This window comes from Bemisia tabaci, chromosome 1 (genome assembly GCF_918797505.1).
Source record: "Bemisia tabaci chromosome 1, PGI_BMITA_v3".
NCBI lineage: Eukaryota > Metazoa > Arthropoda > Insecta > Hemiptera > Aleyrodidae > Bemisia > Bemisia tabaci.
The window spans coordinates 55,016,061-55,030,074 of record NC_092793.1 but is presented as its reverse complement, the minus strand read 5'-3'; the positions used below and the strand labels follow the sequence as shown (position 1 = coordinate 55,030,074).

The window sequence follows — 14,014 nt, the reverse complement described above, 5'->3', positions numbered from 1 at the left end:
TAATTACTAGACACCCTGTATTTGAGCCATCGTCGTGTGTGGCAAAGACTCACAAGTAGCGGACAATAGTGAATTGAGCGTACACGGAAGCAGAAAAACAATCCAAATGATGGATGTAAATCATCTGTCGGACGTGGACTCGGACTCGCGGAAGGAGGCGCGGGACACGGAGGAATCAAATGACCTGAAGGAAATGCAACGTTGAAACCCGTTGACAAATGCACGAGAGTCATCGAGGCGCGGCGACGACGACGGTTCGGCGTTGGGGCTCGGGCGGGAAAGCGATGAAACGGGGAATAACTTCACCTTTCCCCCACTCACGAGGCTTACGTCACCTCCACTCACCTTTGATTCCTTTCCTGTACCCCGGATTGCCTCGTTTAAATTTATTGTCGAGCAGAATAGGGCTTGTTTCCTGATCCCGCTTTCCCGGCCGGGGGCGAAAAAGAGAATAGTTTAAAGAAAATGAGCCCCGGGGCGTGCGAGGGCGGGCGAGGGGGCCGGGAGAAAGTTTGTACGCAAGTATCGCGCAACGGAACCAAGTTAATGGTACGTATTCAGCAATTTGTGCAAGTGCGAGCTTGTGTTCGGGGCGGGAGGGTTGGGCACGGGGGGGAAGCTGAACGGCAATGAATCGGTGTCTAGCGCAGAATGGAGATGAGCTCGCTCCGGGTTTGCCAGACAGGCCGGATAAAGTCCATTCCGCTTCCGCGCGCTCTGTCTCTCCCAACGGAGGATATGGATTCGATCGAAAAAAAGACACGTGAGTCGATCGACACCGATTCGATCAAGAAATTATTAAAAAAAACCCGGTGGCAATTCAATTCAATCAAAAATTCAATTCATCGGTGACATGGATCGATCGAAAAACAAAAACGTGAATCGATAGAAAAATCCGTGGATCGATCGCCGAACCCGTGAATCGATCGAATTCTGTCTATTGAATAGGTGTCGATCGATTCACGTTTTTATTTTGATCGATCCATGTCCATCAAAACGACACGGTTTTTTTTTTTTTTTTTTTTTAATTAACTATCGATCCAATCGGTGTCGATTGATTCACGTCGATCGATTCAAATTTTTGTTTTTCGATCGATTCATGTCGATAGAAAAGACACCGTTTTTTTAACCATTTGTCGATCGATCGGTGTCGATCGACTCACGTTTCCATTTTTCGATCGATTCATGTCGACCGAATCCATTCTCTCCTTTCTCAACTAGAGAACCTATTCGGGGAGAGTACGGATATGTTGAAACATGAAGTTTCTAAGGGCCCAAAAGAGCAGCTAACCTTCCAACAAGAAATACACCAGAAAAATGTCGCTGTCCAAGTGTCCATCTTCAGATTCCGATATCAAACCAAAATGACTAAGTGTGTACTGTACATAAAGGATACGATGCGTGTGTTCACAGACATTCCAATAAATAATTCCCACACTCAAAAAACAAGTATGGGAAGAATGACTTGCCGGCCGAGTTATGGATCATGGAGCCATAAAATTTAGTTCGTGGAGCCATGCTTATAGGTTCACGACCAATACAGTATGGCTCAAAAAGCCATACTGGACACGGTAAGTCACTTTGGTTAGAAATTATGGATCTCCGAGCCATTTTTTATGGGTCTCAGAGTCATACCTTTTTTTGAGTGCAGTCCAAGATTCTCGTTGAATCGACATGGAATCTCCCCGTTTTAAACGGCATTTCGGTTCTTTTGAAAAGACGTCCTGACACTCTAGATAGATTTCAGGTTGACACCACGAAAAATTCTCGACGGAGGATTAGTGCCTGAAAAATTTTATTCAGTGCAATGGTTTATAGACTGATTTAGGAATAATGCCTATTTGTAATGATTACCTAATACAACGGATAAATTCAATCTACGAGTACATCCTGAAATTAACGGCCACCTGCTCAACATCAGGAGAACATTCAACCATTTTCTAAATAATTTTGGTGTTGCAACACAAATTAGGACTTTGATTCATTTCCAGGTTAGTGTTCGCCCAACCTATTCCGCTCCGCTTCGGGGGAAAGGAGCTAGTGAAAGAAGATATCCTTCCCGGACACTATTTTCCGGCTCGATCTGACAGTGAAGCGATTGCGAGCTGGCTCACCCGGCGCAGCGGTGGAGGTGAAAATCGGGGTCATATCTCGGTGGCACCTCAATGAGGATTGATGGTTTAGTTAAAAGCTCTTTTATAGTTAAATTGATTTGTGATCGCGCTGATTTCCGAGCAACTATTCACAATTTTACGACCTTCCACGGCGGCAAATTAGCTTTTTCAGGATTTGCTAACCCTCCGCCGTGGTACAGCGCACCGACGATGAGCCTTTATCCCACCCGGTTATTTTAGCGGCTCAACAGCGTTGCGCGATTATTAGATTATTAGCGCGAAACACGACTCGAGATGCTTTATGAAGAGTTTTGCAAAAAGAAACCCATGATAGTGCAAAAGCATGCAACCTCTCTATGTTACAGGCTAAGCTTGGTAATTTAACGTTATCTATGAGCATACAGACTTGCGAATCTTATGTAATTTTAACCAGAAATATATCATAAGAAATTGAGGATTTGCTAACGGCTCTAAAAATTGACCAAATGCTAAACTGCATGTTCTCCGACGTGTGCTTTTACAATATTTGAAGAGTTTTGGGAGAGCGCCTCCTTAGTTTTGAAATTTTCAGAAAATTTCAATTTCATTCGAGTGATTCATTTGATGGATTTTTCGCGACTGGGAAGTACTTATATGTAGTACTACATTAATACAAAGAACGGAAACGCTGATTTTCCACTTTTGAGTTCAACTTGGAAATTTTGAACATGCCCAACTTGTTCTACGTTAAGTTTCAACGGTAAAATTATCAATATCTTCTAACCAGGTCTATTAGTCTATTGCATTACATCATTTACATCATTTACTCATCTAATTTCAATGAATCCACTTTTCTGAGTATATCTCGGGAGAAACTCAACATTAATTATGAATAGAAAAAAGATAGATATTAATCGACAAAATTCTTTGATTCCCACAGATACTTCTGAAAGTTTTCAGCATTTTCAAAATCAACTTAGCCAGAAAATTTAGAATAAAACATTCGGATGATTTTGCGATCTGTCCACTGGAAACAAACACAATCATGCAGAGCAGACCGGCTTGCGCATTAAATCAAACATACAAAAAAAAAAAAAATAATAATAGATGGCTTGCAAGGTATTTTCTAAAGACAGACACAAAAGTAGGTGCTTAGCTGAGAAAAATGACTCAGAGATATGAGAGTTAACAGAGAATAAAAATAAAGAACAAAATTACGAAGTTCCGGAGGAGCATATCAATCTGCAAAGGATGTGATCGCGAACAAAGGAAAGCTTTCATCCAAATGAAAAGATTAGAGAAAGAAAACAAACGGAATAGGAGAGCTTTCTTTAGAACGCAACTCCACTTCTTGGCGACGAAAATGAGAATACTTTCCCGGAAAGGAGTTCTCAACTCCATTACACATATAAAACGCATGATACATACAGATTTTATCTCAAATATGTTGCGAGTTGAAAGCTACAGGAATATATTAATGCATCAATGCTTTTTAAATAAACCGGAAAAGATGAGAAACCGCAAGAGAAGGTAAGAAAACACATGCAATTTGAAAAATAATTCATAACGGAAGGCGGTAGCATGGACTGACGAGGCGTCATTACCAACTAGACATGAAAGGAAAAAATTAGACTCTCGATAAATTAAGGATAATAAATCCCCGGAAAAGACCTACGGGAGTGAGGTGGAAAACCCCTTTCCTTAGAGACTGAAATGACCGAGAAAAACTGAGCAGGAACCTGACCAGGTGCCATTAATTAACTCCTTCCGCTCGACACCTCAGCAGGAACAGAAAGGTTGTGAAGCAGAAGTATAAGGTGACCTAACATTTTGGGCAGCACAGTGGTACTACTGCAGAACGAAACCTTTAGTATTGAGAAAATTACTGTTTTGCTGGATGACTCGCTACGGTAGTGAAAATGGTTTAGTTGCGCAAATCGAGAAAGAAACCATGGTGGAAAATTATCAGAGGAAAATGAGAGGGATAACGACTTGACTGCCGCAGCAGGGTGGTGTCTAGTGGGAAATCCTGATTTTTCCTGATTGTTGAATGCTAAATCCTAATTTTATAGTTTTTCCAAATCCTGATTTTTCGCGGAGAAAAATTGAAATTTCTGCATAAGCGTAAGCGAAAGTAGAACTCTAAAAAGTTGAGAAAACTACTTTTCTCAAATCCTGATTTTACGACCGATTTTTCCTCAAATCCTGATGAAATCGGGATTAAATCCTGAGTGACCTCAAATCCTGATAGCATCGGGAAAATCCAGATGCTAGACACGCTGCGCAGTGCGTGATTTCCATTACTTTCCCGCCATTCCGGCGTGTTTGAAATTCCTTCGAGTCTTGGGACTTTTTAAAAGCAATTTTTGGATATTTCGGGATTTCGGCTTCGAAAGTACGTGATAAATCAACAAGTGACCTACTCACTTGGGACTTTCAGAATAATAAATAAAAAACACAAGGTTTAGGGCGAGGCTTCATGAAACCTTCCTAAATAAAAATTTAAAAGATATGAGACCATCTCAGTAAATGAGTTACTTGAGGGCCAATTATATATACGATCCTACAGACACGCAGATACTTTTCTTTCTTCCGTGCATCGGACTCAACTTTCGGGTCACCCTGTCGGAGGAGCTGACTGGACGACGACGTGACCAAAGCGTCCTAATGACTCTCACCGTTGAACCATTACAATCCACGCGTCGAGGTTAAGACCCACACCACCCGTGAGTCCCGCAGGTCTCGACTGTGACGTTCTTTGCTCGTATATTAACAATTAACATCCTATAGTTTCAAAAGTAGTGCATTGTTTCTGCATAAAGGTAAAACAAGATCCGTGATTTGAATTACGGCCCGCGCGTACCACCCTCTGCTTTTCAGCCGACGCACAGTGGATAGAGTCAATAGGCGAGGTGGGACAAAATTTGGAGACTTTAAAAGCTTTTAACTCCGTTTATACAAAATTTTGCGATTCTAAAAGTGGGGCGATTGGTTCCCTCGTGAAATATCCTTCCGGAGGCACCCCTTAAAATTTAAAATTTGACGAAATAAACTCCAAAATTTGCAGTTTTAGTTTATAATTCCAAGTCCGACCTCTCTAATAAACTCGACCTACTGTGCTTTCGCTTCACATTAGGACTTGATCGACTGAGTTGCATGAGGGATCTAAAAACGAATCGTAATTGAGGCGCTGGACGTAGAAAGGGAATTTCTTGGTTGCGGTGTCTCAGTATCTCCGCTAAAATTTTATCCATTATGCTTAAAGCAACATGTATAAATTCGTTGAAACTTTTACTGAATTTTCTCCGTGATTGTCAATGCTGAAAACCTCTCTAGAAGATAAATTAGCGATGAAGATTTTGAGACACCACCACAAAGAATTGTCCTTTTGGCACCTCGTAACGCTTCAATCAAGTCCTTAACATTTTCTTTCTAGAAATAATTAATTAAATAGTAAATAAAAAAATGATAAATTAGAGCAATTAATTAATCCTTAAGGTTAATATAAATTAAGGTATGAAGTAATTAGGTTTAAGGTTAATAGGAATCGACCGTAAAAGAGCATGGTGAAATGAATGGGAATTACTGTGGATGCATGGGAATCGAAATTACAAGTACATTTTGCTTACTTTTCATCCCCAAACTACAAATTTTCCTCATCGCAAAGTAATAAGGAAGACTGTGATTCATACAGCGTGTTAGTTGAAGGAACGCGCAACGCCAAATCGCTTGGAAACGAAACCGCTGTTAGTTCGCCTTCAAATTTGGCGACGCAACCCAATCCCACACCGAGGTTAATTAAGTTGTATCCACGGATTGGCTGTATTCTGAACGTTTCTGTCTATACTGAAGACCTATTGCTTACATTTGAGGAATTAATGATAAAATGACGGCCACGCACAGCCGCACTGAGCAGAAACGATGTGTGAACATTTTGATTGTTGCCAAATGTCTCCCGAAAAAGTGCGTATGAAGGAAAGTTAAGAATATATTTCTTGAAAAGTTTCAGGAATTTAGATCAATTTACGCACAAACTTCACTGAAAAATTAAAAGAGAAATATTCATTATTTCTCCAGGAAATCCGTGTTTGATCAAAATAATTGGGCAACAGACAGTTTGGCTCATTCAGTTATAAATAAGAATTCTTATTGTAAGAAAAATGATTCTACTCTCTAATTGGTTTCGCCAAGGAGCGGATTTGGGGAAGTGGATAAATTCTTCAACCCTCTCCCCGCTTTGAAACTTTGAATTAACACTAGGCTAAGTCGGTAAATTTTGGTGCGTTGTTCGAGATTTCCGCACTTTGCAGCATTAGCCATCTCAATGGATACAAAACGTTCACCTAAACCACTTGCAGAAATTCGACTTATCCCAACTTCATTCGAAAATAAAATTCCACCGAGAACAACAGTATGAAAGCATCCAGCGACAAAATTTTCATCCGAGAATTTTCCTATTTCCACACAGTAACCGTTCGAAAGTGCTCCTGTCAGGGAAACCGGGAGCCAGCAGGCGCACATTCCCCGAAAACTGTGAAAAAGGCAATTAAAGGAGTTAGCGCGCGACGAGGCGTAGGAACTTCATCGGGTTTCCCGCCTAAAAGGGATTCGGAGCCGCAAGGCACGGGCTAACGGCGAGCTGAAACGCGAACGCCGTAAGAATTTTTAGACGTTGCTGAATTTCTCTCGCTAAAATCCAATTTTTCTGAAAAACTTGCAAATTGTTACACGTAAAACTTTCAGTGAATTATATTCGCTATTTTTCCGGCAGTATGTTCAAATTTCTGAGGAACGTATCCATCGCATGTCGTAAAAATAAAGTTCTCATCGGCTGAAATTTGGCGACATTAGATTCCCCGTCCTGCGTTTTCCCTCAGCAATCGCGCTCGGGAAACTTCTGAAGCAAAATTGATTCGGCTCCACTCGATAAATGCGCGGTTTTTAAGATAAAGGGTAATTTATGGAGGATGTTTCTGTGAAGGTCTTTAAACGTCTCGCGAGAACGTTCCTCTTTCCGTCGCCCCGTTGACTTGAGAACATAGCTAAGCCATGAGATGAGCCCTGCCGTCTATTAAAACCCATGCTTTTCGGGGCTCGTATCCAAACGCATTTACGCTATTTTGGCCGTAGAGCGACGTTTCAAGGATGCCTCGATTTAATCGCTCCCGTATTGTAGCTTAGCCTGCAGTGTTCCACTCTGCCTTACGGAGCAGGAACGCCGTATGAGCATTTAAAATATCCAGATCTCCTCCAATAAGATATTTATATTCCAAAGAAAATATGTTGATATTTATCCTGTAAATTTGCACGTATGCAAGATTGAATTGCCGAGAAAATCCTCTTAAGTTTATAAAACATAGGTTTACGTGTATTCCAATATTAATAATGGATTTAATTATTAATAATTAATTTATCCAGTTGCGAAGCGTGAATGGTGGTGTGAATTAAGGTGTTCACTGCGAACACCCTAGTAATCGATCCTTTTCAATACGTTTAAATGTCAGATCAATCGATATCTCGCAAAGCACGCTACGCCACTGAATTTATCGGATATGGAAACATCCGAATGTTTACACGGCATTTTTCCTTAGCAAAGCAATTTTTTGCAGTGCCGAGAAAAAACGCTGTATGAACCTTCAAGCGTTGCAAAATTTCCTTCGATACAGCACGAAGCTCCTGGTAAACTTGAGAATATTTTTCTTTCAATTTTTCCAGGAAATTTTGTTGGCGATTTCACTAACAATCCCAGAAAATTTCGATAAAAAAATTCATGACTTTCCTCACAAATTCCTAACTTTTATCGAAGGAAATTTGGCAACTGTCGAATGTTCATATAGCGTCCTTCTTCAGCACGACAGCACTGTCTGACAATGGGTTCTGTGGAGGAATTCGAGGCTCCGGACAACACATTCCCATTAGGCGTTACTACAATGTTTGGGACCAACACCGTATGAACATTTGGATGTTGTAAACTCTTTTCCGAAAAAATATTTGTCTTTGAGGAAAGTTATGAATACGTCCTCCTAATATTTGTGGCTTCTTCGGAAAAAAACTGCGAGTGAAATATTCTAAGAATTTTTAGGCAGCAATTTCTCACAATTCTTGAAGATTAATTTCTCTACAGGACAAAACAAATGCGTTTTTCCTCTGTTACACTGCAAAACTATGTTTCCTAAGCGCTTTCTTGAGAAAATGTTCGATGGATAAGACTGACCTTCAAACATACGAAGTTTTTAAAATGCACCATAACCACAAATCCCCAAAAAAGTACTTTATCATCATCTCACCTTTCGATAACGATCCTTTCACCAGAGAGATATGATCCGTACCTGAAACAAAACAGAAATGTAAGAGATGAGTTATTTGTAAAAATTGAAAAAAAGAAAACAATCGAATAAAAACACAGCCGAGAGTAGAGAGGCGTAATCGAGCTTTGTTCTTTAACTTTTCTCCTAAATCTGAGCGACATCTCATTGCCAACATACAGCGGAGGATTGCGAGTTCACGCCTCGTGGTATCGCGCCTTCAATTTTGGAGACGCAACACGGACATCCTTCAAGCACGAATAGTCGTATCGCTGCGCCGTCATCGACGCGCGTCCTTTACCTTGCTCTAATTTCATGTTGTGTTGGTTCTACTTGTCTTATATGTAGTCGTGGTTCAAGGGATACATAAGCAACACAGCCGAAGATAAGAAATACTTTATAGAGTCTCGTTTTTTAACTTTCCTTTCGAAACCGAGCGACACTTCATTGGCAGCATAGAGCGGAGCATTGTAATGCCCACCTTTTACTGAATACTTTTGGACTTGCTATGAGGCTTTGAAGGGGGGGGGGGGTTCTAGTCAATTGATTTAGAAACTAAAATGTCGGTTTTTTTAAGGCAAAATCCGTATCGGCTAACGTCGGCAATGAAGGTAACAAACGTATGGTGGTGATACGCGGAACAAGAAGCTAGAAATCCACCCGAGAAGATAAATCTGAGAGCTGCCGCCGCCCTGAAAGTTGAAAGTTTGCCCGGCGACCTGACGGCAAGCTCGGGCGGCACAATGGTCAGGAATAATTAAATTAGACTCGATGGGCACTCGATAAAAGAGAGGCCGCGGCTTGGATATTTACGTTTACGTAATTGAAAATCACTTCCGCATCTATTATTAATGCTCAAGCATTGGCTTATCGGAAAGGAAACTTTTAGTGCGGAGAGATTAGATCATGAGCTTATTGGATTAACTCGTCCAACTTTTCCGCCGGTAAAAGCTTTTCTCTCGGGCCGTCCCTTTCGAATGTCTCCCGATTCCGGTCGCAGGATAATACATATGTCCGAGCGGATGTGCGTTCATGCATTCGACCGCCCGCACGAGTTGTGACACTGTTGTCAACCCATCTCAGCGTCTGGCGTGCTAAGGAAAAACGCCGTATGAGCCTTCAAATGTTGCCGTATTTCCTTCAATAAAGATCAAATTCACCGAAAAAATTGTGAATAATTGTTTTCAAAATTTTCAGACGATTTTATTCGCAATTTAATCTGAAATATCTGAAAAAGTCGAGGAAAACTGTGCAAAACTTTCCTCACAAATACATGTTTTATTCGGAAAAATTTGGCAACTCTCGAATGTTCATACGACGTTCTTCCTTAGCAGGGCAGTCTTCCTCGTCGTCCGGGTACCATAAATGGTAGAGATGACTCCCTCTTTCTCATCGTAGTTTTACCATCAAAATATGGCAAAGTTGAGACCTGAAGATTTAGAGGTCTCACGTGGTTGGAGTACAGATCCGCTGAGAACTTTTGCAAGAGCAAAAAGGAAAGTGGTTTCGTATGGGAAAAGGATTGAACTTTACAATAAGCGCATTAGAAAGGTCTCTCATTTACAGAAAAAGGACTGCGCATGGATTACCATGAAATTCGGTTCTGGATAAATATTAATATTATTTGCAATTCTATTCTTCGCGGCCTCCTGAGCATGATCACTCGTAAAAGTGTGCTTCACGGGTGCCAATCTCAAGAGTGGAGGTTGAACTGGCATTTATCGGTCTTCTAATGTAGATGCGGGATTGTTCTTATGTCTGTGTAGACACTGCGCCACACCAGTGGCGTGGCGTGAATTGCGATATATCGATTGTTGTGCCATTTAAACCTATGAAAAAAGATCGATTATCAGGGTGTTCGCAGCGAACACCTTAGTAATCGATTCTTTACCATAGCTTCAAATGGCGAGATATCGATAATCGATTATTCACGCCACGCCACTGCGCCACACACGTTTATCATTCGGGGCGTTTGATTCCTTCCGTCTGTCTTGCCTTTCCAGCCTGCGAGCGAAAAAAGCTTCCCACGGAAAAAAGGGCATACGAGGTTGATGGACATACGGACATTTCCAATTAATTGTGGCAACACCCCAATAAATTAGGACACTGACCCGAATGCTGCGGTACTACCCCAACTTGAATTGCAGTACTACTGTAATTAATGGAAATGCTCATATCATCCTACAATTTGGAGTCGTGCCACAATTTTAGGGGATAATCCTCAACAATTTCTTCTTTGCAGTATCGATTACCAATAAGATGTCGCAAGAAATAACTAGTACTTTAAACATTCTGAAAAATGAACCTTCTAACTCCACTATTCGGAAAATTAGAAAATCCATGTTCCGTCTGGAACGCTCTTGTCATATTGCAAGTTTACCACAATCTAAAACTTGGGGGAGGGGGGGGGGTGTATCATAAAAGCCCAAACCTCCCCGATCAATCAGAGAGCTGTACACGCACTATATCGTAATAAAAGGATTAGGACGGCAATACTCTCAGTATACAAGTTTTTCAACCCCCACCGCCTTGTAACATTTCTTAACAAGATCTAATAAGGGAGGGCATTACGTAATTTACGGACAGCTCTGTTGCTTCGAGCCGCGAAGCGAAAGTGGAAAAGGGTTCCGAGGACGCGCGTTCGCTCCAGCGGACTGCCGTGCTGAGGAAAAACGCCGTATCAACATGCGAGAGTTGCCAAATTCCCCTTGATTTAACATTATATTTCTAACAACATTTATGCACATTTTTCCTCGAAATTTACAGATATTCTGGATCAAACTGCGTACAAAATCGTCTGAAATTTTCGGAAAATAATATTCGCAATATTCCAAGTAAATTCGGTCTGTATCGGAGGAAACTCGGCAACGTCTGAAGGCTCATACGGCGTTCTTCCTTAGCGCGGCGTATTACCCACACGAGTAAAAATAAAAAAAAAAAAAGGTCTATTTTCAACCGGGATCCACCCACGATGAATGGCTTCCATTAACTGGTTGGCTGCCAAAATATTTACAATCGTGCGCAACGCTAATATCGTCTTATCCCGCCCGCCCCGCCCTCGCGGGACCACCTTCCCCCCCCCCACCCCGGTCGCGAGACTTGCGGTATAGAGTCGAGTCATTTGCGCTGTGCCGGAGTCGCGAGCCCCCCCCCCCCCCCCCCCCCCCCCTCTCCGAACCGAGACCTGTCACTTTCCAGCCTTCACGGCGATGCTAATCGAGAGGGACGGTTAATTGTGCTTGTATCCACCGCCGTTCCACCGCACCGCCGCGCCGGCTCGCGCTCCTAAAATTTTCGGGGCGGACTCGCGAGTCGAGCCGAATTTCGGATTCTCGGAACAGCTGCCGCACAGTGGATCGAGTCAATTAGAGAGGTCGGACATGAAATTTCTGACTAAAACTGCAAATTTTAATGTTTATTACGTCAAATTTTTAAGTTCAAGGGGTGCTACAAGAAGAAAATTTGACAAGGAAACCAATGGAACCACTTTTAGGACCTCAAAGTTTGTGTAATGGGAGTTATGAGCGTTTTAGGTTTCAAAATTTTGTCCGACCTCTCCTATTGACTCGATCCACTGTGTGCCGTGACAAGAGAGAGGGTTTTCTCTCCGGTCAACCATCAACATGAAACGTTGGGAGTGCTCGACTCGCCGAGCTAGGGAATAGCGCAATATCTGTTGATATTTCGACTTATGGGTTATTTTAAAAATCGACGTCATTTTCCATGGGGATGGGACTATTCACTTTAAACTTAGCATCACTTCATTTCCATCAAAAATGAAAGAAAATAAATAAACGCAACATATGAGTGGGCCTGTTGCAAACCTCAGCTAGAACCAGGGTGGCATGAAAAGTAAGAGAGAAATGAAAGATTGGAAATTTCAGTGAAATATTTCATATTTTACTGGGGCTAGAGTACGCAACCTGCACTCAAACACATTAAAATAAAAGAAAGTCACAATTTTTTTACATTTGGCGGAACAAAACATAATTTCGTTGGTTTGTGTTTCACTTCCTACAGTAACCAAAGGTAACATAAGAACACACATATACCTGCGATGAACCCAATGTCACAACCAAAATACTGAAACTTTTGGCCTCCCTTAATTTAGAAATCTGAATTTTTGTATAAGCACCCATCTTTCATATTCTTTGTAAAGACATTAATAGCCTACGATGCTCATGCTCTAAATAAATTGACTAACTAACTAACTAACTATAGTTATCAGCGTAGGAGTGAATTTCTGACTTTCTCGATGCGCTCATCGTGATTTTTAGAAAGTTTCCAATTTAAGACATCTCTTTAAGCTCTGGCTGAAGTTTCCAACAGGCCTTTTTAAAGTGGAAAAGTTACCCCAGCTGTTCCCCGATCTGCGACTCGAAGGCGTTTTACAAGACCCTCCCACTGTCACTTCCGTCATCACCGTGACATCTCACAAAAGCGTCGGGTGCATCCGCGCGCGGGACGAGGGGTATCGTCAGTGAGCAGTGACAAACGGTAGGTGAAGGAGACGAGAAATCATCGGAAAACAATAAATAAGCTGGAGAAAAGGAAGACGAGGCGGGAGAAAATTTATAATCCAATCCGGTCGAGTATAGTCCGATCCGTACGGAAATCCAAGTTTCCATTCTACGAGTCTCGTTGTCCAACGACCTTCATCGATAAAAAGCATTCTTAGGATAGGGCTTAATCGATCGAGGCCGTTCGATAGCGATTCATCGATAGATTCGTTGAATCGTTGGGCTTATCGTAAACTGGCCACTTCGCGCGAGTTGCCCGTCTCAAAAGAGTATTCATCCAAAGAGCTCCAGATAAATTTGATTAATGACGCTGCAAGTCACTCGGTCGATTGTTTATCCTTTGACAAAAGTCAATCGGTGACTTCCTCCGGACCAGGTTCCGATAACTCGTCGTGTGCGTAACAATCAAGTCCGAAAACTCCATTATAACTTGCTCGAAATTTACGGCAAGGGCCGAGCCGAGGGGTCAGGATATTGATTTATTGTTCTGTGCGGATGGATCTGACAACAGGAGGCTCTAGAAAAAGTTTCAAATTGAAAAAGGTTAAAAAGCTCGGTTGAACGAGGAAGATGAAAAAACTGCTGAGAGGGACGAGACCCGTGCCCGTGTAAAGTATTAATTAACTTACAACTAAACGACTCTGAGGGGTAAGGTAGCTTTTATCTCCGACGAGAAAAGGGTACAGTAAACGGACCCAGACGGACTATTGGGTTAAGGTAATCCAAAACCTGGTAGCATTTATTATATACTTTTGCATAGTATCTACATCAGTGCAGTAAATACTATCTGGAGTTTGATCGCCTTTGCCGAAAAGTCAGCTTGGATAGAAAATCTAAGCTGTTAATAAAACTAACCGTTATTAATTGATGCGCTCTTTGTTAAAAAAAACTTAGAAATATTTTCAAATACGCTCATATTTCACTCGCTTTTGTTGATAGTCGTCTTGTAAATTGTCTGTCTCCAATGATTAATCACCCATCATGAGAGTAAAATGTAACGAGGAAACTGTAAATGGCGCTGGTTTCTTTGCAATATTTCTGTTTTGTGTATGTGCATCTTCTATATTATCTATATTATACAGCTACAAGCAAAATC

At 41.6% G+C, this 14,014-nt stretch overlaps 1 protein-coding gene across 1 annotated transcript in view; it reads right to left on the bottom strand.

Annotated features, from left to right (window-relative positions):
- LOC140225312 (uncharacterized) overlaps nucleotides 1-14,014 on the bottom strand; it is a gene marked incomplete in the record, with an annotated part of 390,485 nt that overhangs the window by 321,944 nt on the left and 54,527 nt on the right. The window contains 1 exon segment of the mRNA XM_072303788.1: nucleotides 8,381-8,422.